Below are 26,497 nucleotides of genomic sequence, written 5' to 3' on the forward strand. Positions count from 1 at the left end.
GCTATTCATATCGATGTCCCCTTGTATGCACTAAGCTACACGTTGAACAGGAACTCATAGTCCCTGTATCTCCTTATAGCATTATATACATGTTTAGACATTTATGATTTCATTTTGCATTCCTTACAGATTGCAAAATCCATGCAGGATGCAGATGGAAAAATATTTGTTTAAAGACAACTGGCAAATTCAAGAATTGAGGTCCTGGCTTTGCAATTTAGAAGGGGACCATCTTCCAGGCCTTGCAAAGCTCTCAGAAAGAACTCAATCTGTGATCCCCTCCTGTCTCTCCTTTCTACTAGTTGAATCTGTACCTTCACCATTTATAAATCAATGCCATATTTAATGAAACTCTGTTCAGTTCTGTGCTCTGTGTGTAATATATGGCTGGTTGTCCTATTTTGGTTTTGTTGCTGTGGAGATTAGAGAGGGCAGGAGGGCTGTACTACATCATGGATCCTCATGCCAAAAGGAAAGCCAATGATTCCCATTTGATTTAATGCTGTGACCCCTGCCTACCTGCTAATTAATCTATCTGAGCTGTGACATGATGGTCAAGTGCTGGAATGGGCTGCCCAGGGAGGTGGTGGAGACACCGTCCCTGGAGGTGTTCAAGAAACATTTAGATGTTGTACTGAGGGACATGGTTTAGTGGGGAAATATTGGTGGTAGGTGGACGGTTGGACTGGATGATCTTGGAGGGCTTTTCCAACCTTGGTGATTCTGTGATTCTATGACATCCTGACTCCATGATATCTCACACACTGGGAGATAAAGAAGCTCAGTAGTTCGGTCCAACCTGCAGAGAAGCTTTCTGGATGGATCATGGCTTCACATAAGCCCTGGTGTTGGGGTAATGTTCAGAACCTCTTGGGTCAATGGGAAGGAGGTATATAAAGGCAGCCAAAGAGAACAGCTGCAGGAGATAGAGTGCCATGTTTGCAGAGAGAGAAGGCATATGTATTATACTGATTATGTGGTAGGTGTCAGCATGCAACCTTTGCTCACCCCACAGTTCTCCTGAGGTAAGTAGCACTGCTTCAGAGAAAGACTGCACAAAGAGAACTTAGTCCAGAGTAGCTGATCTGATGTAAAACCACCTCTTGGCTTACATCACCTCCTCAGGAGAGACATGCTTACAGTCGCTATGGGCAAAGAAACAAGTAACAAGGAAAGAATGAAAGCTGCACACCAAACCTATCCCAGTATTTGTGCAACTTATATCACAGAGTTAAAGCTCTCTGTTTTTACCTTGCCTATAAAAACAATATTCACACAGCAATCTCAGCAGGATGGTCTGTTCAGGTTGCAGTATTGGGAAGGTAGATTATGATCTCAAAGGCATGGAGCCTTTGAGAACCTCTGGAAGACCTGGCATGTGCAACTGAAAAAGAAGAATACAATATATGGATTGAATGTGTTACAAAAAGGTCAGCAAGGATCCCCCATCTCATTATGTCTCTCCCCTGTACGCACACAGATCTCCCTCTTACCCTCTTTCCCAGTTTGTATTACTGTAAAAAAGATTAGCTCTGCTTGAGCCAACCAGTGAATGAGATAATGAACTCTCCAGATATTCTCTGGAATATCCAGTGTCTCAGGCTGCCACTGCAACATGTGGTACCGTAAGGAAGATGTGTGTCTGTGGAAGGGAAAGTAGGAGAAGGCTTCTGTGCCAGGATGAGGCTGTCATGGGGAAGAAAATAAAGGGCAGAAAGGAAGAACATTAGGAAAGCACTTGTTATTGAGACCCACCGCACACTTCAGCCACCCATGCAGTCCTGGGACATGCTTTCCTGCTAGTTGAGTTACATGGCTGTTCCCACCTACATGTACAGATTTAGTCCAGAGAACACTTCAGGAGAGAAAGCACTGAGGAAAGATTTGGAAAGAAAATGGGAAGAAAAGGGAAAGGGGAACTGTAATTCCATCTTTGGTAAATACCTACCCAGTATTTCTAAGATTGGATTATCCTTTTTTCTGAGCAAGATAGTAGAGGAGACAATCAAAAGCTGAGCAATTACCAGTCTTCATCTCCCCTACTACTCCACAAGAATTGTTCTGTAAGGCCATGTTCAACATTAAAATGCTGAGCTGATGATTAGAACAAGAGGAAGTCTTTCACAGAATCACAGAATAAGAGTCACAGAATCACAGAGTGCTTGAGATTGGAAGGGATCTCTGGGACTCATCCAGGGCAAACTTCTGCTCCAGCAGGGCCACCCAGAGCAGGGTGCCCTGGCCCAAGTCCAGGCAACTTTTGAAGATCTCCAAGGAGACCCTACAACCTGTCTGGGTAACCTGAGCTACTTCTCAGTTGCTTGCACATTGCAGAAGTGCTTTCTGATGTTCTGAGTGAACCTCTTGTGTTTCTGTTTATGACCATTGCCTCTTGTCCTGGCACTGCGCACCACTGACAAGAGCCTGGCTCCATCTTCTGCACATCCCTTCAGGTATTTATGGACATGGATGGGATTTTCCTGGGCTTCCTCTTCTCCAGGCTGAACAATCCCAGCTTTCTCCACCCCTCCTCATATGCAAGATGCTCCACTCCCTTCAATATCTTGTGGCTTTCTTCAAAGGAATGCCAGCACTCCTCTGATACAAGGACCCAAGTTTTCCTAACTGCTTCAGAACACTTTTCTTAAGCCATATTGTTGTTTTCTCCTTTTTTGTTTGGTTGTTTTGCTGCTGTTGTTGTTTTTGGTTGGTTGTTCTTTTTCTTTGCTGTTACCCAAACAAAAACTCTCCCCAAAAGACAGACAATAAAACCCAGAAATAAATGCTGGAACCTTAAACACAGAGAGACATGTGGTAAATCATAGCCTTTTTCAGTACGTATAATTCCCATTCCAGATGTGTATGCCATTTGGGGACATTGTGGCTATTTGGTGCTCTCTAGTGACTGTTCCAAAAAGGCATTTGCCACTCCTATTGCTGATTAGTTGCTTTTCATCTGAAAACAATGGAAAGTTCAGTACTTGTGACCAGCACAAGTGGAGCTGGTCAAGCAGGTTCTGATATTAATACGCTGACCTTTATTTTCATTTGTTTTGATTTTCTCACCTTAAATCTAAGTCCCAAGCTGCTCTTGCACAGCAAATAAAGCAGACATACTATTGCTGTTTTTCCTATACTCTCACAAGACAGCATGACAAGCCACCACAGTTTTATTTGCCAGTGAGTGTCATTATCTTGCAGTCAAAAGCAGTCAGAAGAATGTATGAGAAATGTCCTAGCATGAGAAGACCATGACAAAACAAAGAATGTTTGAGCCCAAGGATCGGCTCATTGGAAATATGATCAGAACTGTTCCAAAAGCTGAAGGTGTTCTGCTGTGAATATTGGTGGAGGGTCAGACCCATGAAGAGAGGGGTTAGAGTTTCTGGAGGTTATAAAACTCTGTTTCTATTGCGGTTGATGGAAATGCCAAGTTTGGAACACAACTAGCAGGCACTGGAGCCAAAACAAGGATGAAAAGTGGTTTTATTGAAAGAAAAGGAATAAAGCGGAAGAAAATAAGAAGTACAATCAGGATTTCCAATGAGCCAGAGAATGGATGAGCTCACTTTGCTTCTTTTTGTTTATTCTATCTTCCCCAGCTTTTTAGTTCTGCAGTAATTTCATCTGAATTTGACAAATGGGTCGAGGTAAGAAAGATGCTTCATTAGCATAAGTTAAGAATGCAGTCCTACGAGACATGAGAGAGGCTAAACAGGAGCACCATCATTACACATATCATAATGACCAGGGAGGAGCCTGTGCAGAGAGGATCCAAGCAGCTGGCACAAACTTGCACGAATGAAGGATTCCTCATTTCTGCCATTCATGGAATGATCCCCAGACACGTCATCGTCTTCTCCTAGCCCAAACCACAGTGAATTCATTAGCAACCTGCACAACAACCTTGACTTTTCGCTTATTTGAACACTGTGTAACTCATCAGTCTCATCCTGGGAAGAGTTCTTCAGGAATGAGTGAAGTTCTCCTGGCGGAGTTGACCATGAGCAAAGGAAACAATTTCATCTTCGCTCACAAGTTAGAAAAAATGTTTCCTCTTGGCCCACTGCTGTGAGCCCCATGGTGGATACAGCTCCAATCCATGTCCCAAGGCTTAGGAGAATTTTTGCAGCCAGGCTCTGAGGAAAGGCCTTTTTCTGTACCTGTGAAGAGTTGCAACTTTTAATCCAAACTTAATGTTCTGGATTCCCAAACTTCAGCTGTCAAAATAGCTTATACATTCAAAAAGAAGCCTGAACACAGGCACACTACATGATTGCATAAGCTTCATTTCTGCAGTAAAGCAGAGCAGAAATCTCTTCCCTGACATGCTTTCCATGAAATCTTGGGGGGGAGAGAAAAAGAAGGAGAGACTCACCATCTGTTTGGGTCAGACGCTGATTTTTGTTCAAACTGGCACCTGCATTTAAGTTGAATCCACTGTTTTTCTCCCCACCCCTTGATTTTGGCCAGATGTTAATTGCTCTAATGTAAGGGAAGAAACAAAAATTCAGCACTGAAGATCTGGCCTGAGCCCTCTGCTTGGATGATTTATTGGAGATACAGTCCTCAAATGTCTGAGCCTGGAAATATTCCTTCCTCTTTGGCCCCCTCTTTCTTTCCCATCACCCCCTCGCCCCCAGGCTGCATATGCTTGTGTGTGCATAAAAGAGCTTCTCGCACATCTGTCTTTATTATTGATAGACATGCTGGCATCTGATAGCATTTAGATTTATTGCTGTGTGAGACATGGGCTTTTTAAAGTGCTAATATTTTACCATCTTTCATGCTGAAAGAATGCCAACTTCTGAGAGGCCCAGTAGCCTTCAGGATAAACCTCTGGCTACTCACCTCTGCAGCCTGAGACGGCAGCTCCTTGGAGACCATCCTTCTTGCCTGAGCTGCCAAGAAATGAAATCTGGGGTCTCTCAATCTTTAAGCATCAGCAGTCTTCAGAGTGCACGGGAACTTTGCTTAGCCTGTGTACTTTTTACCCCCTCCCGCCTCTCTCTTTCTTTCCCCTTGTGATCCAGCTGTTTACTTTAAATTTACAAGTTTTAAATGGGTTAGACTCCCCTTCCATCCAGCTATTCTTCCTCCCTTCCATGTTCACAATGGCAAGTTACTGCTGCTGGCTTAGAGCTGAGTTGTCTCCCTGCGTCACTGAAAACCAACAATAAAATTCTAATAAAACTAGGAAGACACACATGACTCCAGATGAAACTTTCCACTGGTGTATATCAGAATCGTGCCATTGAAATTAACATCTGTAAGGACACTTGGCCATGTAGCCCAGAGGCAAAATGGGCAGTTTGCAGCCATGGTATCTTTTTCTGTTCAGCTGTTCTAGAAGCATCCTCAGCCTGGTCAACTTCTTCCTTTTTCAGCAAGATAATGAAGATTTTTATTCTCTTGCTTCTTGCTCTCCACATCCTCAAGCAGCTGTTCCCCTGGTTTGGAAAGCATCTGTACATGAACATATTTGCTTGTGAAAGCAAAATGCCAGTTCTGGTGTCAAGCCAGCAAAGGATGTAGCAGGTTTTATTCCCAATCCCTCATGGAATATAAACTCATCTATCATAGCAAAATACAAAAGATGCCAGATAACAGGCATGGCCAAAGCAGACTATTTTTTTGATGTATATATAAAAATACACATGTACATATGTACATGCACACATATGGATTTTCTTAGGAATTCTCTTTCCTAGTTGCAATCCTGCACATCCACGTCTGAAATAAACAGAAGATGAATCTCAATTTACTTGCCAAGCAAATCTTGCCCAGAAGAATGGTGTTATAAGTTACATTTTTGGAAATGGCGTCAATCTTCTGAACAAAGCAAGCAGTCAGTCCTAATGGACCCCGATCTGCCCAGTTTTTAAGGATAGCTTTATGAAGCAAGGCAGCACCAGAACTGGCAGAGTGCTAGCGCTCTGGAAATTCTGGGGTGGCTTGGAACATTTCTGCATGCTCAGTTCCTGGTCTCAGAAGGTCTCCAAATGAGGCCAGACTTGGTGCTAGGGTCTGGAGCTAGGGCTGGAAACCTCAGAAGATTAGGCTTCCTCACAGTTTCTTACATTTCCTATGTAGGGGATAAAAAAAAGCTATATTAACAAAATATTTTGATATTTCCCATCTTCCTTCTGACATCAAGCAGAGACCCTGCTAGTTTTCTGCATAGAGAATCTATTCTGCTAAGATTTTTTTTGTTGTCAGCAAACAGAAGAGAAAGTCATTTAATCATGGAACTGTTAAGGTTGGAAAAGACCTCTAAGATCATCTAGTCCAACCATCAACCCATCAAAACTGATCAGTTTGAATTGGGAAAGTCCTTGGGTTTATATCTGTCTGTTCGTGAGGGGGAGTGGGTGCAGGGAAGGTGGTCATTTTAAATAATTGTATGAATGATGTAATTAATGTTGCAATATTTTGTGCATTCTGTAGACCTTTAAGCACTTCACATCTTCCTTATGTCACTCTTCTTGAGGTGTGACACCATCTCTGAGATTCTACAGAGATACTAGGATGATTAATTTTTCACTTTTTGTCTGTATTTTGGGAGATCGTGTTAGGGAGCCACAGTCAGCTTTAATCCTTCTATTCTCAATATGGTGAGAGCTGTGCTTTCCGTATAGTCCTATACTTGTAAGGCTGGCCATCATAAACAAAGTGCCAAGTGATGCATTAATCTATGATGAAAATATCTACAGTTCTGCTTTCAGTGTAAAAAAAGCTATTTAGTTTCTTTCCATTTCAGGATGCTTCTCTGAGATTGACACATCCTACTCATAAGACTGCATACTCCACGTCTTCTGGTTTTTGCATTCTCTTCTGCGTAGCTGCTATCAGTGCTGATGTCTGGGGTGCTGCCATGGGAGATGGAGGTGTGGCTGGAACTCATGCAGCTGAGGAAGGAACTGAAGACAGGGGACTGTATTTCTAGGGTGCGCACACTGAGACTCCAGCCATCCTGCTGCAGATCAGTGGTGGTGCACACCTTTGTGACTGTTGTCATCCTGACTTGCAGTTAACCTACTCCTCTCTGTCCATTCTCATGCAGTGGGTTTTCTTACCAACACCCAAGGGAGATCCATCTAGAGTTAAGGATGAGTAAGGCTCCAGCTTCTTCACCTTGTCCAGCCTCAAAATAAGAAACGCCCTTTGTAACACACTTGGTGGCTCCTGATGGTAGGTAGGAAGCTGTGAGCTTGGTTCAGCTTATATGGTGCTTCATGTCATACCTCAAAACATCACTTATAAACCTGGAGGAGGAGTGAGCATGACTGTGTCACAAACCATCTTCAAAGGTGGAAGGGGTTGAGTGGGCCTATGGAGAAGCTCAGATATGGGCTGTGGTGGGAACAGAGGGCTCATGCCCTGTTTTAATACACCAAAGGTTTGCTGTGGATCTGAGACTGCAGGAAATTAACAAACCTTCCTTAAATGCAAAGGCAGAAGAACATATACTCAGAGATAACCACAAAGCCATTATGCTAGATTGGTCCCCATAACCATCCTTCCTGCTTACCTCACTCTCAGGAATCCAGAGTAATGAAGCCCAGACCCTGCTCTGAGGTTTCTGAGCTCTGTGGTCATCACTGCTTTCCTCTGGATGCATGCAGGGCTCAGGGTGCAGAGTGCCTCTTAATAAATTACCTCTTAATAAATCTGCCGATAAGAAAAACAACAAGTGCTCATCCAGCAAAAACTGCATACAGGATTTCAAATAGATGAATGGCAGGGACTGTGAATTAAATCCAGACAATACAAATGAGAATCATAAGCTTGGAGGAAATGATAGAAGATTTTCAGTCAGTCACAATTTTTGCTTTGTCAGCTTTTCTGACCCGGAATTTTGTCATGGAATTACTCTATTGCTTTAGGCTCCAAAACAAGGCAAACAATTGTAGAGGAAAGCAAATCTCAAATGTCTTCCTGACCCACGCTCACTTCTGCTTGGTAAATACAGGCAGTTTTGAGTTTGCAGCTTCAGCTGTGTGAGAAAGAGTGCGTCCCTGACTTAACTCATTGCTTTTCTGGGTCTCATCCAAAGTACATAGAAGTTAAAAGGTCTTTTCCTGCTGACCTCAGTGGCCTTTGGAATTCACCTAGCATGTCCACTCACTAAAAGTCATTGCACTTTAAAGGTGGCGGGGCTACAGGTTTCAGCAGGGGGTTTCAGCAGGGGCTGAGGGGGTTTGGAGGAGAAGGAGGTAGCCCAGGATGGTCAGCATGGCTATGGGTAGATGCAGGAGACAAGGAGCAAAGCAGGGAGCTTTCAGGATGCTGGATAGAGGCAGTGGTCTGATGTTCAATTTCATATGGGTCTTTGGTGCGGGGAAGAACTAGAAAAAAATAGGCAATCACTCCTGTTGTAATAACAGCAATAGAGACTTATGCTAAAAAAAGATGCTAATGAGTGTCTTGGTTTAATTCACCTTCTCTTCCCCTTCAACCTCAGGAAACGAGGCAGTCACCTTTTAGGTGCTGATGCTTTCCCTGTGCCTTCAACTGTTTCTTTATTCACCAAATGCTGTGAGACTCTCTTGAGGAATGGCCTTTAATTTGCAGTCCTGTGTGGTCTGGTCTGGATCAGATAAGAGATCCCAGCAACCCACAGTTCAGATCTTGCCCTTACACATGGACTTTGTGTCAGCATATTTTTCAGCTCCTCATCAGCTACAGTTCTTGGTTCAAACCGTCGGTTAGTTGCTTTGCACCAAACCACACGATTGAGGAAATCCTTAAATGGCTGCACTATCCAGAAGGCAGATGATTGTGGGTAGAGTTGGTGGCAGAAGCTTACCCTTGTTGTTTGCATTTTTGCTAATTTGAAATATCAAAGGGAACTTTTTTTTTTTTTTTTTTCTCGTTTTTGGTAATGCAAAAAACATTTCTACCAGTATTTGGAGTTGAGTGCGAAGCCTGAGAAATGCTTGGAGAGCCACTTGGCCAGTGTTCCTGAATCTTTAGCATTGCAAAACTCTGTTTCACCTCCTAATTTGTTGTTTTAAAGATCTGACCCATAACTTTTTTAATCCCTTTCACAGGGGCACAAGCCAACTACCAGGAAATAAAAAGGTTTTCTACAGACTTGTGTAACGGATTCTGGAATGTGCCCTTCCATATTTGATATGTTTATAGATTTCAACAAACATTTTAATCTCTGTGTCTAGAGGAATGTTTCAATTAACAAGGAGGCTGTTTCTGGAATACGTTGGTTAGGTCTCTGGCAAGATTTCTTGCATGGCACTTCTTAGGAGCCATCTAAAATGTGGGCTTCTTTGGAAGCAATAACTTAATTTATGGCTGATCTTTAATAAATTTAACAAAAGCCAAGATGATGTCTCCAGATCTCATGACACTGTGAAACCGAGCCAGAGATCTCATGAGAATAAGCTCTCTGATGGCATTTCCTGGACCTCATACATCTGCTCAGGCTGGAAATTCTCTTCCTTCATCCGATCTTGGCAATTCCGCTTCCTATTCTGTCCAGAAAGATAAATAAATATTAATTTGTTGTTATTATATTATTTTAAACAAACAAACAAACAAACACATTTTTTCAGAATCTTAAGCATATTTCACTGAGGTTGGATGACGTTTTCCTTAAGAAGTCAGATTGCCTCAGCTCTGCCAGGATGACCAGCTACATGGATTTTCTACAGGAAGAATAAGATGCTGACCCCGAGCTAAAGTTGCAAGCATCAAGAAAAGCAAAGAGTTTTCTAATTAATCATCTAGGAAAGGTAAGCAGACAGTTTGGAAGAAATGACTCCTTGCGTGAGGATGCAGCAGGTACTTCAGTCACTTTAACTCAATAGAGAAATTTTTCTTAAAGAGAGGTTTGACTCCTATTTCTTTCTTGTCCAGTGCTTTGCACACACAGGAACATGAGGTTTATCATTGTGGGGAAGAAAAATTTATTATCTGCTGGATTTGAACTGAGTCAAAAGTGAGCAAGATGAAGATAGTAGAGTGACACGGATTTTGGGAAGCAGTGTAGATCCATGCGCTCTTCCAGTGGCACTGTATAATTTGGTACCTCCATCACTGCCAAAGAAATTGTCAGAGACATTTGCTGCCAGCAGCTCTGTAGAAACAGTTTTGTTGACAGCTCTTGTAAGTTTAAGCCAGTGACTGCGGATGGCACACAAATGGGATAAAAACACACAACTTACAGGGCCAAAACTCGTAAAGGCATGTAGAGGTCTGAATTGTGTTGAAGTCAATTAAACATAGGTAAGATGAATCTTGCCTAACTTCTGTTCTCTGAAAGAAAGATCATACTGCATAAGCTAGTAAATATAGACTGCATTTCTATCATGTAAGGAAAATTAAGCCTAGAAAAGACAATTCATTTGAGCTGCTGTAAATACCTCTCTTGGAATGTAATAATTTATTGCACTGAGTTCTCCATTGCACAGCGAGGACAATCTCAGGTACGTCCCAGGCTTTAGGATCTAACTTGAAAATTAAGTGAGGTTCATTCTTCCCTAAACCTCTAAATGCATTTTTTTTTTTTTGGGGGGGAACAGGCATCATAACTCACAAATTTTTTTTTTTTTTGGGGGGGAACAGGCATCATAACTCACACATCAATTAATCACTGTCTCTTATCATCTGAGACCTACTTTCCATAAAAGATCATTGACAGTAAGTTTTGTTGGTTTTGCTCTAGATGCTAAAGTAACATTAGGGAGAAAAATGCTATCTCAAACTGTCTGCAAGTGTTGCATTTTTCATGTTTTCTGATAAGCAGAGCATTTACCTCAGTTGGAGATAGGATTGTGGAAGGGATGGGCACTTTTCTTCTTCCAGCGCCAAATCACTTCCACCTCCTCAGAGGGGGAACACTAGCTCCAACCCTAGTGACACAAGTGAATTATCACCCATCAGAAAGCAGGTATGTGAACTCCAATTAAAGTTCCCTCCAAAAATTTTTGACTCAGCAGCATGAGGCTGAGGATGGGGGAGCAGGACGGTGAGCTGTCAAGTCATCTGAAGCAGGCCTCATCCTGCTTCCAGACAAGCCAGAGAAACCATGAACCCCACAAAATTGCAACTTTTCTCCAAGTCTGGGCTCCTGACCATGCTTGTAAACACAGACCTGCCACTTAATAACACGTAACTACCATGCTGACTTGAATGGCATGTTTACGAGAGCAAACTCAGCAAGTACAGGAAACAATAAAACCTTGTGCCAGCATTGTATTCTGGCTCTGACTCCATAAATGACCGCAGTGCCTGACAACATCAGCCTTGGCTGCATTTTAACGACCCAGGATGTATTGTTCTGCGAACTATGGATTTCTCTCCAGGTTAAAAAAAAAAAAAAATTACCTATATTTTCTTTCTGTTTCCCTCCCCTCTTACAGTTTTTTTTTTTTTTTTTTTATTCCCTCCCTTCTTCTATCTGCAAATTCCCACAATTACAGAGCCAAGTCCAACAGCTGTTGTGGCTAACACTGCTGAAAGCCCTGTGGTTAAGGGGCTGGACTTGGAGCGACGGGCCTTGTTCGAATTCCAGCTATGCCACAGGTTTCCTGGGCAACCTTGAACAAGGCATTTAACCTGTCTTTGTGACTGTAAGAATATTGCCAATCTTCTTCAAAAAGCTAAGAAGATGTAATTCTGAATTAACTTGAGATTTAGGAAGACAGATGAATCTGTGTTTACACTTGAATATCATTTTTAGGGTTTTTTTTTTTTTTTTTTGGTGTGTGTGCATTTTTTTTCTTATGAGTTAAGGCCTTCGGCCACCATTTCCTTTACAAAAGCATACAAATTTTGAGTTTTAAATACGCTGTTAAGTTTGTAACCCAGTCATGAAGATTAAGTGAACACGATTTTTTGAAGGAAATTCCACATGCAAATGAAGCGAGATGCTTGTTTCCAACTCTCCTAATCCATCCACCATTAACTCTCTCCAATGGTTGATTACTGCCAAGGTTAGGGAGCATTCCATTGTTCTCTGCACAAAACAGAGTAAAACAAAGCCTCTACCACAAAACTTTTCAGAAGGAAAACCAAGCACAGGATTGGATCTTCTTATTGAAGATCCAGTTACAACTAATACAGTGTTACTCCTTTACACTAGCTGAGAAGTTGGCTCAAGTGTATACAACCACTGGAAGCCAAAACAGCCACTCAGCTCCCAAAATAAAATCAACGGATAAGCAGTTACTTACTAAATCTAACCCCAGCTATTCATTTGATATGAAACTTATCTCGCTCCTGCTTTCAAATGATTATGTGGGACCTGAAATATTGGAGAGCATCCAAAGGAGGGCAGAAAAGATGGGGAAGGGTCTGGAGGGCAAAGGGTGTGAGGAGAGCTGAGGGCAAAGGGTTTGTTGGGGCCAGAGCAGAGGAGGCTGAGGGGAGGCCTCATAGTGGCTATAGCTCCTCATGGCCCTACAGCCCCTCATGGCCCTACAAGCTCCTCCCAGGGAGAGGAGGGGCAGTGCTGATTTCTGCTCACTGGTGACAGCAACAGGGCCCAAGGGAATGGCATGGAGTTGTGTCAGGAAAGGGTCTGGCGGGGGTTAGAGAAATGCTCTGCCACAGAGAGCAGTGGGCATGGAACAGGCTGCCTAGGGCAATGGGAATGGTCCTCACAGAGCATTTGGACCCTGCTCTCAGACATAGGGTTTGGATTTTTGGGTGGTGCTGTGTGGAGACAGGGTTTGGACTCAGTGATCCTTGTGGGACCCTTCTAACTCGGGATACTCCATGATTTGATGAACCTGTGATGATCAGCAACACTGATGAGGCCTCATCAATGGAGCTTGAAGAGCTGGCAGCAGAGTATGATTACCTTCTCCGTAATTTGCTGGGAGTGAGAGTCGTTTAACTCAACATTTAGTATAATCAGAGGCACAACAGGATGTCTGGCATCTACAGGAGGATTACAAATATGACATAGGATCTCTCATCTGCAGAGACCTCTCTTCAGTGGAATAAGGCAAAATGTCCTCAGCCACCTCAAACAACAGCAGACTGAGAAACTAAATCACAACCTTAAATTTCTGAAAAATAGAGCAAGACTATCCTCTGATCAGGGCTATAGTAAATTTAGGAGAAAGACATGTATGAAACCAAAAATATAAAGTGCTAACTCATTCCTTGATGAGAAAGTCTTTAGGTGCTTTATTCTGGCATGAAAATGAAATTTACACCTTGTGTGAATTTCAGAGAAGATGCCAACTAAGTGCTCTACATGGCAGAGTTTATTTTGTTTATGCTGTTAGTTTTGCAAGAAAAAAAAGTATAAATGCATGCAGTGACCAAAAATAATGGGAAATTATATGAAAACAGACCACAGATTCTCAAGAGACAGCCTACAATTAAATGGGACATGACAGAATTTAAAAAGCAACACACAGAGCATGTAGAATAAACAACAAAAAACTGTCCCTGAGGTCTTAGAGATTCTGAGGGGCCATAAATACAAGGTAATGATATTTAGGTAAGAGAGGGAGGTAATACATAGACTCCCACTACTATTAATTTTGAGGCTTAGTATTTTATGACTGGCATAACATTGAGTTTGGATGCTTTTACTTGCACAGAAGAAAATTCAAAATACAGAAGAAACGCTGTATACCATACAGTTATTCTTAGTGTGAAAGCTATCTCTAAGAAATCAGCATTTTCTCTTGTTTCTAAGGTGCTAAAACCCACAGATCTAATAAAGAATTAAATGGCTTGGGAAGTAGAGGGTCCTCTTGTTTCTGACACAGCAGGGAAAAGCTCCAATTGGAGACCACACCAAAGAAATCCATATTTGTGAATGTCAATTTTCCTTACATTGCAGTGAAGAGAATCTGGGTTACAAATTAAAGAATCCTGGTAATGTAGAGGTGAATAATTGCCTCAGATGTACCTCATGCCATCAAACACTTCAGAGGTATTATATTATCCTTCCCCTACCATCAGAATATCTGGATCTTATTTTTGCCTTGTCCTTCGAGCTTCCCAATAGTACAATAAGCTTACTACTCTGCTGTTGTGAAATATTCAAAAAATGTCTTGACTGTTTTGTAAAGGAAACATGTCTTCAGTCTGAATGCAATGTTTATGGCAAAGGAGGAGGAAAGACAAAACACTGGATGAGGAAAATTAGTGTTATGAATGAGACTTCATGAAAGTCACAGGGTTACCCAGAGCTGTGGTTAGATGCAGACACCAATGCAGAGAAAGTAGGGTAAGAATTACTGATATGGCCTAAATCCTTGCATCTGTTGTAAGGCAGGCACGTTACAGACTGCAGAGGTTTGTGTGAATGTATGCAAAAATGCACAAGGAGACCCAAGTCAGAAACTGGAATTGCTACCATTACTCAATCAGATTGGGATATTTAAAGCCAAATAACAGAATCCTTACAGCCTGAACTAAAGAAAACCTTCAGCAGAGTGGCTGTAGGAGAACTCTGTCTTCCATATATCCATGGGATTTGGAAATATGGGAATTAATACCTCCTTCCTCCGATGGGTTGCACTGAAGAATGAAATTCAGCATTAGAAGTCCCTGAAATCTGACGCGTTGACAGGAGTTGTGAGTATGCTGGAGGACAGGATAAAATTCAGTAGAATCTTGAAAAACTGGAGAAACACAGGGGGAAAACTTGGATGCAATTCAATTACAAATGAAGTTCTACATGATTCAGGATATTTTCATCACGTCCAACTCTAGGCATCTGAGTATTAGGCGTCTGATTTAGAAGTCAGGTAGGACTTGGTACGGTGGGAGGACACATTCAGATGATGATGTAGCCCACCTATTTTTGGATGGCAGGAAACTGGAGATTCTGATCCTTTTACATTATTCATTGAGCTAATCTAGCTGATGAGCTTCAACAAGAAACTTTCTGACTGCTAGGATTAGATGGATAATTATTAGGCGGGGATAAATAACAGCACAGAGATGTATAATGAGACGTTAGATAGAAGTCCTTCAGAGATGGATCTGGGTAGACTGTAAATTGCTTATTTGCAAGCTATGATGTACCATGTCAAGACTCAACAAAATCTTAATCTGCTCTGTTACAGGCAGTCAATAACCAACCCTTCTAAGTTCTCATCTGGAGAAAATTACTCATACTGAGATATTGCACTGCAGGAGCAATATGGACCTACTCCTTTCTCTGCCTTCAAAGGAATATCATGGTCTTGGTTGTTTGTAATTAAAAAGGACTGGCTCTGTCCTATAGACCATGGGGCAAGAAGTACAGAACAACCTACATTTATACAGTTGACCCCTCTCCTCCTTGAAGACAACAGGTTACCTTGCCTATAGGAATTGTCTTTGTTTTTATTGTCCTTTAAACCATGTTCTGTCCTGAAGAGTTCTAACAGGCACAGCCCTATTAAACAGCATGGATGATCATGTGCAAGTTTGAACCAGTGCCTTGGTCATCTTAGCACTCTAACACAGCCTAATGAGTTCTGAGTTCTGACCACAAAAAAACAGGCTGTAGCAGAGGGTGAAAAGCTAGGGCAGTGCTTCTGGTTTTAGCCTGGTAGGTCAGGTCAAAATGACATTTAAAGGTGGTCCAAAATGGAGAAGCAGCTAAATGGAAAGCATAACTCATCTCCACAGTTTTTTCAGGTCCCCCTCAAAAGAACAAGGTCTGAGTTCCAAGACTTTTTCCATGGTCTATTTACACATCTTTTGTGAATTATTCATGACAATCCTTAGATGTTAACCAGCAACACGGACCTTTATTGATGAAAATGAAATGATCTCAAGAAGAGAGAATAGTAAGTTCTGATGATACTGGCTTTCCTAAAACATTTCTGCTGGTACTGGAGGCACTGGAATTGAAACAGAGAAGTTGTGGATGCTCCATTCCTTAAGGTGTTCAAGACCAGGTTGGATGGGATCCTGGACAGCCTGATCTAGTGAGTGGCAACCTTGCCCGTGGCAAGGGGGGTTGGAATTAAGTGATCTTTAAGGTCCCTTCCAACCTAAGACATTCTATAATTCTATGATTCTATGAATCATATCCCCACACAGAAGAAACTGCAATCACATTCGCCTTACATCTGGTAAGGTGTTACCAGCTTAGCTTTAGACATATTTTCCTCTTACCATTCCTGAAGCAAAGGTCCATAGCTGTGGTTACCATGCATACAAAATGTTTCCTTCTATCTCTGAACATGACACTAAAGCACGGTCAATTTGGATTTGTGGAAATTAAGAAAAAATACAGGTACCTAAAAGTTATTTATTGTAAAGCTCAGTGTTATGATGGCAAAATCCTTGTTGGTCTGGGCCACACTACCCTGCCCCCATCCCCAAAAAACGTAAGCAAAGATTCATGGACTTAAATATGAGACCTTCTAAACCTTATTCAATGGAAACAGTGTTATTTGCATCCTAAAATAGGCATTCAAGCGGTGAATCATCTGCCTAAAAAATATTGCAGTTATAGATGCTGTTGGACATCTCACCTTCTTCCAGCTGCCATTGCAGAAGGGTGTGGGTGTGCTGTGGGTGCACAGCGCTGTTCCCCAAACCCATGAAGATGTCTGAGACAACTGAGGCATCCTGAATGGATCTAGGTACACATGGATGAGCATCTGGAATGAGTCTGTGTGGTGGATGAAATGAAATGCCCTCCAAAGGACTCCCTCTTCGTGGAACACTGAGGGTAACCTGAGAAATTACATGAAGCAAGGCACCTAGTATGTATGTATCTTGAAGAAGAGATGACTCGTCTAAAACATTAGAGACAAGGAACATTTCCAGTTATGCATATGTATAACACCAAAGACTGTATGGTTATCACCTTCCTGGGATTTCCAAGAGCTACTGTATTTCACATAATAATAGCAGAAGCAACTCAGAAAAGAAAACTAATGCCAGTTGCGTCAGTATGAATTGACTGAGCTTTTTAAGAGCACTTGCTGCCCAAGTATCTGGTGCAGGAGAGATTTGTTGTTCACCGTCTGAAAAGTATTAACTTCTTCGCCTTGTAAAATATTTAATTCCATTTTATAATGACAGGCGAATCGTTATGTTGCAGAAGTGAAAATCCATAAGGTTTGCATTTAATAAAAGCCATTTACTCTCTCCAGCTGAACTTTTTAAAAACATGGCATTTCCCAGAGAAAGGGAAGCAGGATTTTGGAAACAGATAATGTTAATAAAAACGTAATGCAAAATGCAGCCTCTAAGAGGCCAACCCTTTCTATCAGGTTTAATGTTCTCAGTAATTTGGCAACTTCTAACTAAATTTCTCTCAAGGAGACAATGCAATTGAAAAGTGACACAGTAAAGTGGCTATTATTGTAATTATTAATATTTAAATATTTTAATGTAATAGTCTAAAACAGTTTACAAAGCAGAGTGTCAAAATACTGTGCACCAGCAGATGATTTGTTTGACCAGAACTTTTATTTCTTCCAGCTAGAATTTTACTGGATGGATTTTAATAGCTGAACATTTGGAAAAATGTCTTTAGAGGATGAGGTGGCTGGAACTGCTTAAATGCTTTTATGCAAGCTGGGAAAGCTATTGCTTAAAGAGCAAAATTCAACACACAGCATGTTTGGGTAAATTATTTCCAGGCAAAAAAAAAATGATAACCTGAGCTGGCATTCATGATAGTGAGTTCTGTGATATTGTCCCGCAGGACATAATCCAATATTAATAGCCAAAGAGAAGAGATTTCCCACCCTTTCCCTTGGGAAACTCTCAGTCATCTGGTACTTGTGATTTTCAGGAAATATATCCTAATCATCAGCTCTATTTTTCCTTCTGTCATTTTTCATCTCCCCACACCTAGTCCTGCTTCAAACAGTGTTTTTTTTTGCTGTGCCTCTCTAGTACATGCGAATACTGCGTTTTCTAAGCTTGATCTCTCATAAATGAAATTTGTGTAAATACAAATGGTACTTAGAATTTTTCATAGTTTCCATTCACAGTCGTGATTTTTTATTTAAAATATATTTAGAATTTATTTGCCTTGACAAAGATTTCAAAACACTTCTTGTGAAATATTACAAACCTATTAAAATAAAATAAAAAAATCCAAATAATATGAAGCTAATATTCATAGAATCGTAGAATGGCTTTAGTTGGAAGGGAGCTCAGAGACCATCCAGTTCCAACCCCCGTGCTGCAAGCTGGGTAGCCAACCACCAAATCATACCTTAGATCAAACTGCCCAGGGCTGCATCCAAGCCGGCCTCGAACATTCCAGAGATGTTGATGTCATAGTTTCTGAGATTCTGAACCAACAGTTGTGACCACTGAGGTGTACCAGCCTTGTACTCACTACTCACCCAGGGCATGCAAACATCAGGTCGGCTTAAATCTCTTCACTGCCCTGATTCTCCTGGAAGGGCTCACTGAGGTCAGTAAGGTCATGCATACAACCTATTCCTCACAGCTATCTTGGGTCAAAAGGGTGGATCAGATGATCCTCAGAGAGATACTTCAGTCTTTGTTCTCACTATTTTAATCGATCTACAAATACAAATAAGCTCTCAACAGTCTTTCTCATAGTCTTTCATCCATTTCATAGAATGGTAGAACCATAGGTTATTCTGTATTGGAAGGGATCCACAAGGATCATGGTGTGCCTGATGTTGTAGATCTATGTGAATAATATTCTTCAGTGCTGGAGTCATCTGACATGCTCTTCTTTATATCTTCTTGCATCTTTTTAATTTCATTAAATCTTTATTTCTTGGATGCTTCCATTTATGCACAGTTCTGTGTCTTACTCCTACAGAAATTCAAATATTTTATTTATTTATTTATTTATTTATTTATTTATTTTTGCATCTGAACTGCAAGTATCGCTGCTTTGTATGGGATCATTTTTCCTTGGAAGGTACATTTGTGTAGCATAATGCAGCGCTGGATAGAAATAACTAAGCTAAGATAGAGGCAAATCAGCTACCTGAGGTCCCAGAAGTGGTATTACTGGATTAGCATGAGACTGTTCAAAGCTAGCTGAAATATCTTCCCATTGCCATACCCTTTGGGATGAGCATGGGGAGAAAGCAAGGTCTGGATGACCTCAAAGAGGTTTCCCCCTCTGTCTTTGCCAGCTCTGCTTTCAATAAGGCATGGCAATGTCTGGAGCTCCTCTAATCCTCTGGGAGTCCCACATGATGAAAATGGCTTGGAGTTTTGTGGTAATGGGAAAAAAAGGAAGGTACAGGCCTATCTAGGCTTTTCAAAAAGACACAAAATCCCCTGGCTTGCAGTCCGAGCCTCAGAAAAGCCACAAGACTTTATTTAGCTGTGCCTATATTTGCAAAAGCCAAACTCTTGCCAATACGCAGTCTATCCTGAAGCATCTCAAAGCATGGCCAAGGCACATAGCTGACAGCATAAGGGGAGAATTTTTTATTTCCTATGTTTGTTTGCTTGTTTGTTTTACAAACAAATGTAGAAAACCATCTTTGTGTCACAAAAGAATGAGCCTAAATTCATCTCAGTTGATCAAAAAACTCAAGCCAAGGGTCTGATCAGTATCACTTCCATCAGTAGTTAAACAGATGTTGATTGACAGCGGAACACCTGACAGCATAACACCTCTCAGGAGAGGATGAAGCACATTTGGAAAGTGCCTGTTTCTCTCCACTATGTGTCCAGGGAATCTGGTCATCTGGTTGCACCACTGGTTTTTGGGCCCTCTCTGCTTAGGCTCTGTGAGAAGACACGTGCATGGTGCAGGGTTAACCAGCATCAGCCTGGCTCAGCTCTGCTGTGGGAACCACAGAAGGATCGTGTGTGCAGGAAAGACTGAATGGTGCAGGAGTTGGCGTGGGTTGGGGTTGGACTTGGTGATCTTCGAGGTGTTTTCCAACCTTAATTATTCTGTGATTCTGTGATTAGGAGAGCACTCTGTCTGCTTCCAGCTGCTCTGGAGGCAGTTCCCCAGGACTGGATTGACAAAATTGCTCTGTTTAAGGACAGAATACTATGTAACTGCCCCTTCCTGCCTCTTGCTATACATTCTACCATTAACTGCATCATCATTGTAAATTAAGTGGGACGTTTCCTTTCAATTGATGTTCAAATCCTTTCTGAAAGCTCTCCAAGCTCATGAGCTTGTGAAAGCCTTTCAGCAACTTCAGCTGCAAAGGTCCTTATTTGGCGATGGCTCCTATTTGACAGCTGATTTTTGAAATACGTCCTACAGCAAGTTATGTAATTTATACAGCATTTACTCTTCTGATATTTCAGGGGATTAAAATGCAAATAAAAATATCCTAGAAAATATGGCTCAAGGGAATCTCAGGAAGCCATTCACTCTGTCTACTGAGAAGGGAACAGCTAAGTCAGCACTGGCAATCAATAAATGCCGACAGACCTACTACCCATAATCTGCTCCACTGTTTCATTGTTTTTACAATTAAAAAATTCCATTAGCAAAAATTCCCCCCCCCCCCACCCAGTTTCAAAATTAGCTCTCCTTGACTGAAGCTCAAGGTCTCTTATCTTGTCCCTAATGGACTGGGATGTTGGCTTGTTTTCTTTATATGCTACTGTCTCCAGATTAGAAAAATGGTATCATGTTTCCCTTCTGTTTATTTTTCCCTGGATTTTTTTTTAAACTGATCACTGGAAAGGAAAGATATCAATCCCAGAGAGAAAACACTTGCACTTTTCCTCCTACTGAGAAACCAGTCCTCAAATAACAAGCACTAAGTCAAAGGTCTCTCGTCAAATCTGAAACTTCTTCAGCAAATGAAACTGACTTTTGCTGATTAGAAATTTTGTCCTCGAAATCATATTCACCAATTCCAGGCACATACTTACCCTCATTTTCCTCCTGATTTAGTTTTAACATAATTTCCCTCTTTTTCTGGAACTGATACTAAATGAATCCCCCATGGGCTATTTAAGTTAGTGCTTTCTCCGCTTCTTAACGTAACACAATAATATTTGCAACCTTCATTGTTTTTTAGGACTTAGCACCTGTCTGTCTTCAGCACTGCTTAAATAGTCACTGACACAATCTGTAGTGAAAAATATTAAAAGCCATCTTGTTTCTTTTGAAGAATGGGAAGTGACTGTGTGTGGAATTCTTATTTTTTTTCAATGAAAAAGAAGAGAAATTTTCTTTAAAAAGCTTGACAGTTTTAAGCTGTCCTACAGTCAGTGTAACAGAAGTGTATAAGAAATAAGATTGCACTGAGATGAATTGGAAAGGTAGAATTCATGTGCATGTTAAATATTTCTAATAAGTATTTCTTACAATTTACTTCTAGGCAGAAAAAAATAGATTTTACCATTCTGTCTTTTTTTCTTTTTAATCAAATATACTGATGCAAGAACTCTGAAAAATCCTTTTTTATCTTATAAGTCCTTCATATTACCTTAATTCATATATTTATGGCATCTCTTCTTTCTGTTCTGCTTGGTTAAAAACTTGCAACTTTTGAAATCTTTTGCCTATATCCACATACCTGTGCTAGGCTGTTAGAAGACGAATCTTATTCTCCAGGGATATGTTGTCCACGTACCATATGTCATATTTTCACTTCTCCAAATGATTGTCTTCTCATTGCTCTTCTATCCCTGGATTTTTGCCTGACATTCCCATGCAGATGTGTTTGGCCTCCCTCCACATGTTTTCACAAGCTGTGTTGGGTCTTTCAGCTTCCTTATCCTATTTTCTCATTCCACTCCTTATAATATTAGGAATGCGCCCACCCTAAGGTGTATATTTATCAAGTCTAGATTAAGGATGACCTCTGGAAATTGAAAGGTTCTTTGGATCAAATGTACTCTACTCTTTGTAGAGCATATATATTAGTAGCATGGCCAACAAATTTTTTTAAAACCTGAATAAGAACATATTAGTTTGCACAAAGGCCAAGCTAAGAATAGATTCTGAGTCTCACTTAATCAAGAATAGTTAAAAGGATTTTTTTTTTTAATGCCTCGTATGGGGTAGGATTAGCTTCATCTAAACCCAGAAGTTCAGCTCATGGAGACAGCTGAACTTTGGGATTTGCATGTAGGTGCCCTGAGGCATTTCATCTGGCCTTCATCTGCTGCTCCAATGGGCAGAGTTCTCCCAAAAGTCCTCTGTCATCCATATGGATGTCTTAGACAAACTTAAGCTTTTCAATTGTCACTAGAGACTTATGTCCACTCAAATCACTGTTGATGAATATCACTTCTGTTAAGATTATTTATTTACTGATATTCCCACCTCTGCCACACAAATGCCACCTGTGGACTTTAGAGCTAGAACTGAGTATACCAATCCACCAAGCTACCAACCCCTTCCCACTTCCTTCTTATTAGAGAGTATGAGGTAAATTTGCACATTCAGTTCATACCTCTGAAGCCATAAACAGATCAGGATTATCTAATCAGATCTGATAAATTTTTATGGATCTGATAAATGTTTATAAATATCTAAAGGGAGGTGGGAGGCAAATGGGTTGTGCCTGGCCCTTCTCGGTGGTGCGTAGCGATAGGACAAGGAATAATGGCCTAAAACTTGTACATAGGAAGTTCCACACATGAGGAAGAACTTCTTTATGGTAAAGGTAACGGAGCACTGGAATAGGTTGCCAAGAGATGTTATGGAGTCTCCATCTATGGAGATATTCAAAACCCATCTGGACACCGATCTGTGTGACCTATTGTAGGGTACCTGCTTTAGCAGGGGAGTAGGACTCGATGATCCCTTGAGGTCCCTTCCAACCCCTGCAATTCTGCGATTCTGTGTAATCCGATGGAAAAAGAACTAGGGGACAGTATTTCCCATGTTTTTAGTTCCATTTAATGTATCAGAGATCCTGGTCCCAGCTGGGCATACACCTTAGTTATGGGTCACCATAGTCCTCTTATCATTTCTAGTCACTGAGGAAAGAGGGGAAGAAACATAAGACTTAGTAGCAAGGGTTCAGATGTCAGCAATTTCTTCATAATGAAGGATGGAGGAGTGGAGAGGGTGCTGACATATCTTACTGCAACTGAACATTATGGCAAAGTTTTTCACTGGAAGAACTCTGCAGGCCTCGCAACACAGAAGTTTACCTAAGAAATAATGTCATATATCTTCATTAACCATAAATACCGCAGGAAGAAGTTCATAAATACCACTTTTCTATTTTGGTCTAGCCATGTGGCTCCCTTACCGAGTGTGGCTACTGTGCTCTGGCATGGAAACTAAAAGGTGGGGAAGTGCCATGGGTGTTCCTGGCAGCTGTGAGGAGGTGGCTGAAGGAATATGTTTTTACAGGGACTCATAAGGAACTTTAATGTGAGAGCTACTTCTCCCAGGGATGTAATGGGAATTTGTGGCAGTCAAATGTGGCCTCAGGAGGGCCATTCAGATTTTAGTAGCTTTTGTGGAAAGATTAAAAACTCATCTGAAGACTGTCCCACTTTTGCTTTTCAATTATCCCAACCCCTGGGCTTCTTGGCCAGGAAGGAATGCTGCAGTGTGAACAGGTGATGCTTTAGACTTTAGACTTTCATTCCATCTCCTCCCTTCTCATTCTCCCCTTACCCTCAGTCCCAATCACCTTTCCTCGTTTCTAACATACAAACACATAAACACGCACAGATCCTGATGCATGTCAGACTTTCTGTGCTAATAAGACTACTTCTCTGTCTAGTTTAAGATCCTAAGCTAGAGGCAGACAGTGGAATGGTTTAAATACAGGAACAAATCTGAAGTCCTCTATTCATAATGGGAGGAAAGGAGATGTTTGAAAACATTTTGCTCTGCCCAGGCTCTTTCTGTCACTGCTGTCAGACATCTCTTTCCCCAAACCAAGCTGTTAACTCGGATGCTGAATGAAAAAAGACAAGCAATTCATTGCCAGATGCCAGCTCCTCATCTCACGTTGTTGGCATCAATCCTCACCCATCGCAGAGAGTGGAAGATCTGCTGTTGCTTCTTCACAAAATGGGGATGTGGTTTCATAGAATATCAGAACCACAGAATCATTCATGTTGGAAAAGACCTCTAAGATCACCAAACCCAACTCCAACCCATCCCCAGCATGCCCAGTAATTGTGTCCCTCAGTGCCACATCTCCATGGTTCTTGACCAGCCCCAGGGATGGTGACATCACCACCTCTGAGGGCAGCCCCTGCCAGTGCCTGACTGCCCTTTCTGAGGAAAAGTTCTCCCTAATATCCAACCTGAACTTCCCCTGGCAACAACATTTTATCTACAACCGAGCATGTAATTGGTCTTAGAAGCTTTCTAAAAAACAATTGCTCGTTAGCATGCTCTCTAAAAAAACAGCTCAATTTGATGGAAGGCTGCTCTTGTCATTTCTCATGATTGGCTGGAGTTTCATCAGTTCTCATAAGGTCAATCATTTGGTTAATTGAAGGTAGGAAGCCTCCAAGGAAAAATAGTGGCATGTAGGATGCAGTTCTAATAACTCCAGAGATTTTAGTCTACTACCAGAGCCTGTAGGGAAGCAATATTCTATCAAAACTCTTCTGTTGAGACAAAACGTCAAATCCCTACTTGACTGTGTATGTAGAGGGCTCACTGGGAAAATTCCTATTGATCATTCAGTGATCTGATGGTAGAAACAGCATTCAGCCTCAGATGTTGTGGTTGGACTTGATGATCTTGAAGGTCTTTTGCAACCTGAGCAATTCCATGATTCTATGATTCTGTGTTTACATTCATATCAGACAAGGGACCCCTAATGACTTGTTTTACTGGGAACGTGGAAGGAAGAGCAAAGAAAGACCCCAGTATTTGTACAGGGTCTGCAGAAATAAGGTCCTCCTTATGGCTGGGGATATACAATGAAGCCAAATGAAGATTAAAGAAGGCATTTTATTTAGAGGCCTGACATGGCTTATGAGAGCCTAAACTTGTTCCCCCTTGTTTGAAGCTTTTCTCAGTTTGAAAATAAAAGTAAAATCCTACAAATTTTGCTTCTAAATGGCAAGTGGAATACATCTCTGGCTTGCTTTCAACACCATTAAGAAGTAGGGGAGGAACAGGAGAAAGCATTCACTTTGTCTTAATTTATTTTGGCACGTTGCCTGTAATGTTACTTATACGCTGCTACACAGTGGATTTGTCTGGGCTTACATTTCAGGTGTGGAGGAGCCAACTCCTTTCGTTGCGGTGAGCACTGGTCACTCCATCCATAGCTTTCAGGAAACGGACAGGTCTACATGAGATCAGCAAACTGGCTTTCAAGACATCCACTTCCACAGCCTCATAGCTAGAAGCTTTTTCAGGGTGTCCACACTCATGATCCAACCCAGATTTCCAGGTGGAATCCATTTGCCAGTTACTAAAAAATATGTTTAAACACCATAGGGTACCAAATAAGCCCCTTGCTATCACTACGCAAAGAGACAGTTCTCCAGTGTCATATTTAACCCCATACAGGTATCATGGGGCTGTCCTTCCTGGACCAGACACCAATTTTAAGGTGAATAGAGTTCTACTGGCTATACAGGGAGTTCATTGCACAAGGGGGTGCCCACATATGGAAACTCAGTTTAGGAGTCTTTGTCTCTGAGCTGAGCTCTCTAAAGTCACATGAGATAACTCCTCTCTCCTTGGACAAAAATAGTCTCTTTCAGCTTTATATGAGTATACTGTAGACACTCAAAGCTGAATACATCAGCCCAGGCATTGAGCTAATGGGGGGAGCATGATACATGGCAAAGTGGGATTTTAAGAGCTCGATTAAGTTGCACACATACAGGCATCTTGAGCCAATTGAGACGTTAGAGGGCATCTGATACATCTGCAAAGATCTGCCAGATGTGACATAATGACTACAGGAGACTTGTATCTTGCTGGAGCTGCAGCTGAAGGCAAAATAAAATTATTTCAGACTTCTCAGATTCCATTAGACACTTATACTTAGACAGCTGAATTGGCCCCTTGATACCTTTAAGAAAAGAAGACGAACTGCTCCCTAAAGCCATGATTCACCTGCATAAACATTGGCATCTCATACCATTTGAGACAGCCCGGGCTTTTAAGACATCTGTGGAGGGCTTGCAGATGTGACAGTGACATGCAGGAGATCTGGTCCTTTCTGGAACAAAAATCTAAGGCAGAGGAGGGAGGTACCCAAAGCACCATAGTGTATGCACAAGTGAATCCCACCCTGAATGCCTGTATCTCTCCATTATAAAGAGAGCCTTGGGATAACAGCTCTGGTGTGAACCTCTACATTTACTAAGGCGAATCTCACCTGTGATTTTTCCACCTTCTGACTTGGCAAGCTCTGCCTGCCATCCCATGAAACTGCTGAACTCACACATCCCCTTTTCATACAATCATGGAATCATAGAATATTTTGAGTTGGAAGGGACCCTGAAAGGCTAATTAGTCCACCCCTCCTGCAAGGACCAGCGACATCCACAGCTCCATCAGGTGCTCAGAGCCTCATCCCCTGACCTCGAGTGTTTCCAGGGACAGGGCATCTGCTACCTCCCTTGGCAACCTGTACCAGTGCTTCACTACCTTTACTATAATTTTTTTTCCTTATATCCAGTCCAG

At 41.6% G+C, this 26,497-nt stretch overlaps 2 long non-coding RNA genes across 3 annotated transcripts in view; both read left to right on the forward strand.

The window, feature by feature from the left end:
- LOC110394016 lies at positions 9,491 to 16,452 on the forward strand. Of its 2 annotated transcripts, none has more exons than XR_002435318.1 (4): positions 9,491 to 9,752; positions 10,585 to 10,659; positions 10,735 to 10,909; positions 15,057 to 16,452. It is a non-coding gene; the product is annotated as an uncharacterized LOC110394016 (long non-coding RNA). The 2 variants fall into 2 exon arrangements; XR_002435317.1 differs by having other exon boundaries at positions 10,766 to 10,909.
- Positions 18,245 to 26,497, forward strand: part of LOC110394015 — a 37,647-nt gene continuing 29,394 nt past the window's right edge. Inside the window, exon 1 of the long non-coding RNA XR_002435316.1 lies at positions 18,245 to 18,367. This is a non-coding gene — a long non-coding RNA (uncharacterized LOC110394015). The remainder of the gene's footprint in view (positions 18,368 to 26,497) is intronic.

The sequence above is a fragment of the Numida meleagris genome, chromosome 2, assembly GCF_002078875.1.
Source record: "Numida meleagris isolate 19003 breed g44 Domestic line chromosome 2, NumMel1.0, whole genome shotgun sequence".
Classification (NCBI taxonomy): domain Eukaryota; kingdom Metazoa; phylum Chordata; class Aves; order Galliformes; family Numididae; genus Numida; species Numida meleagris.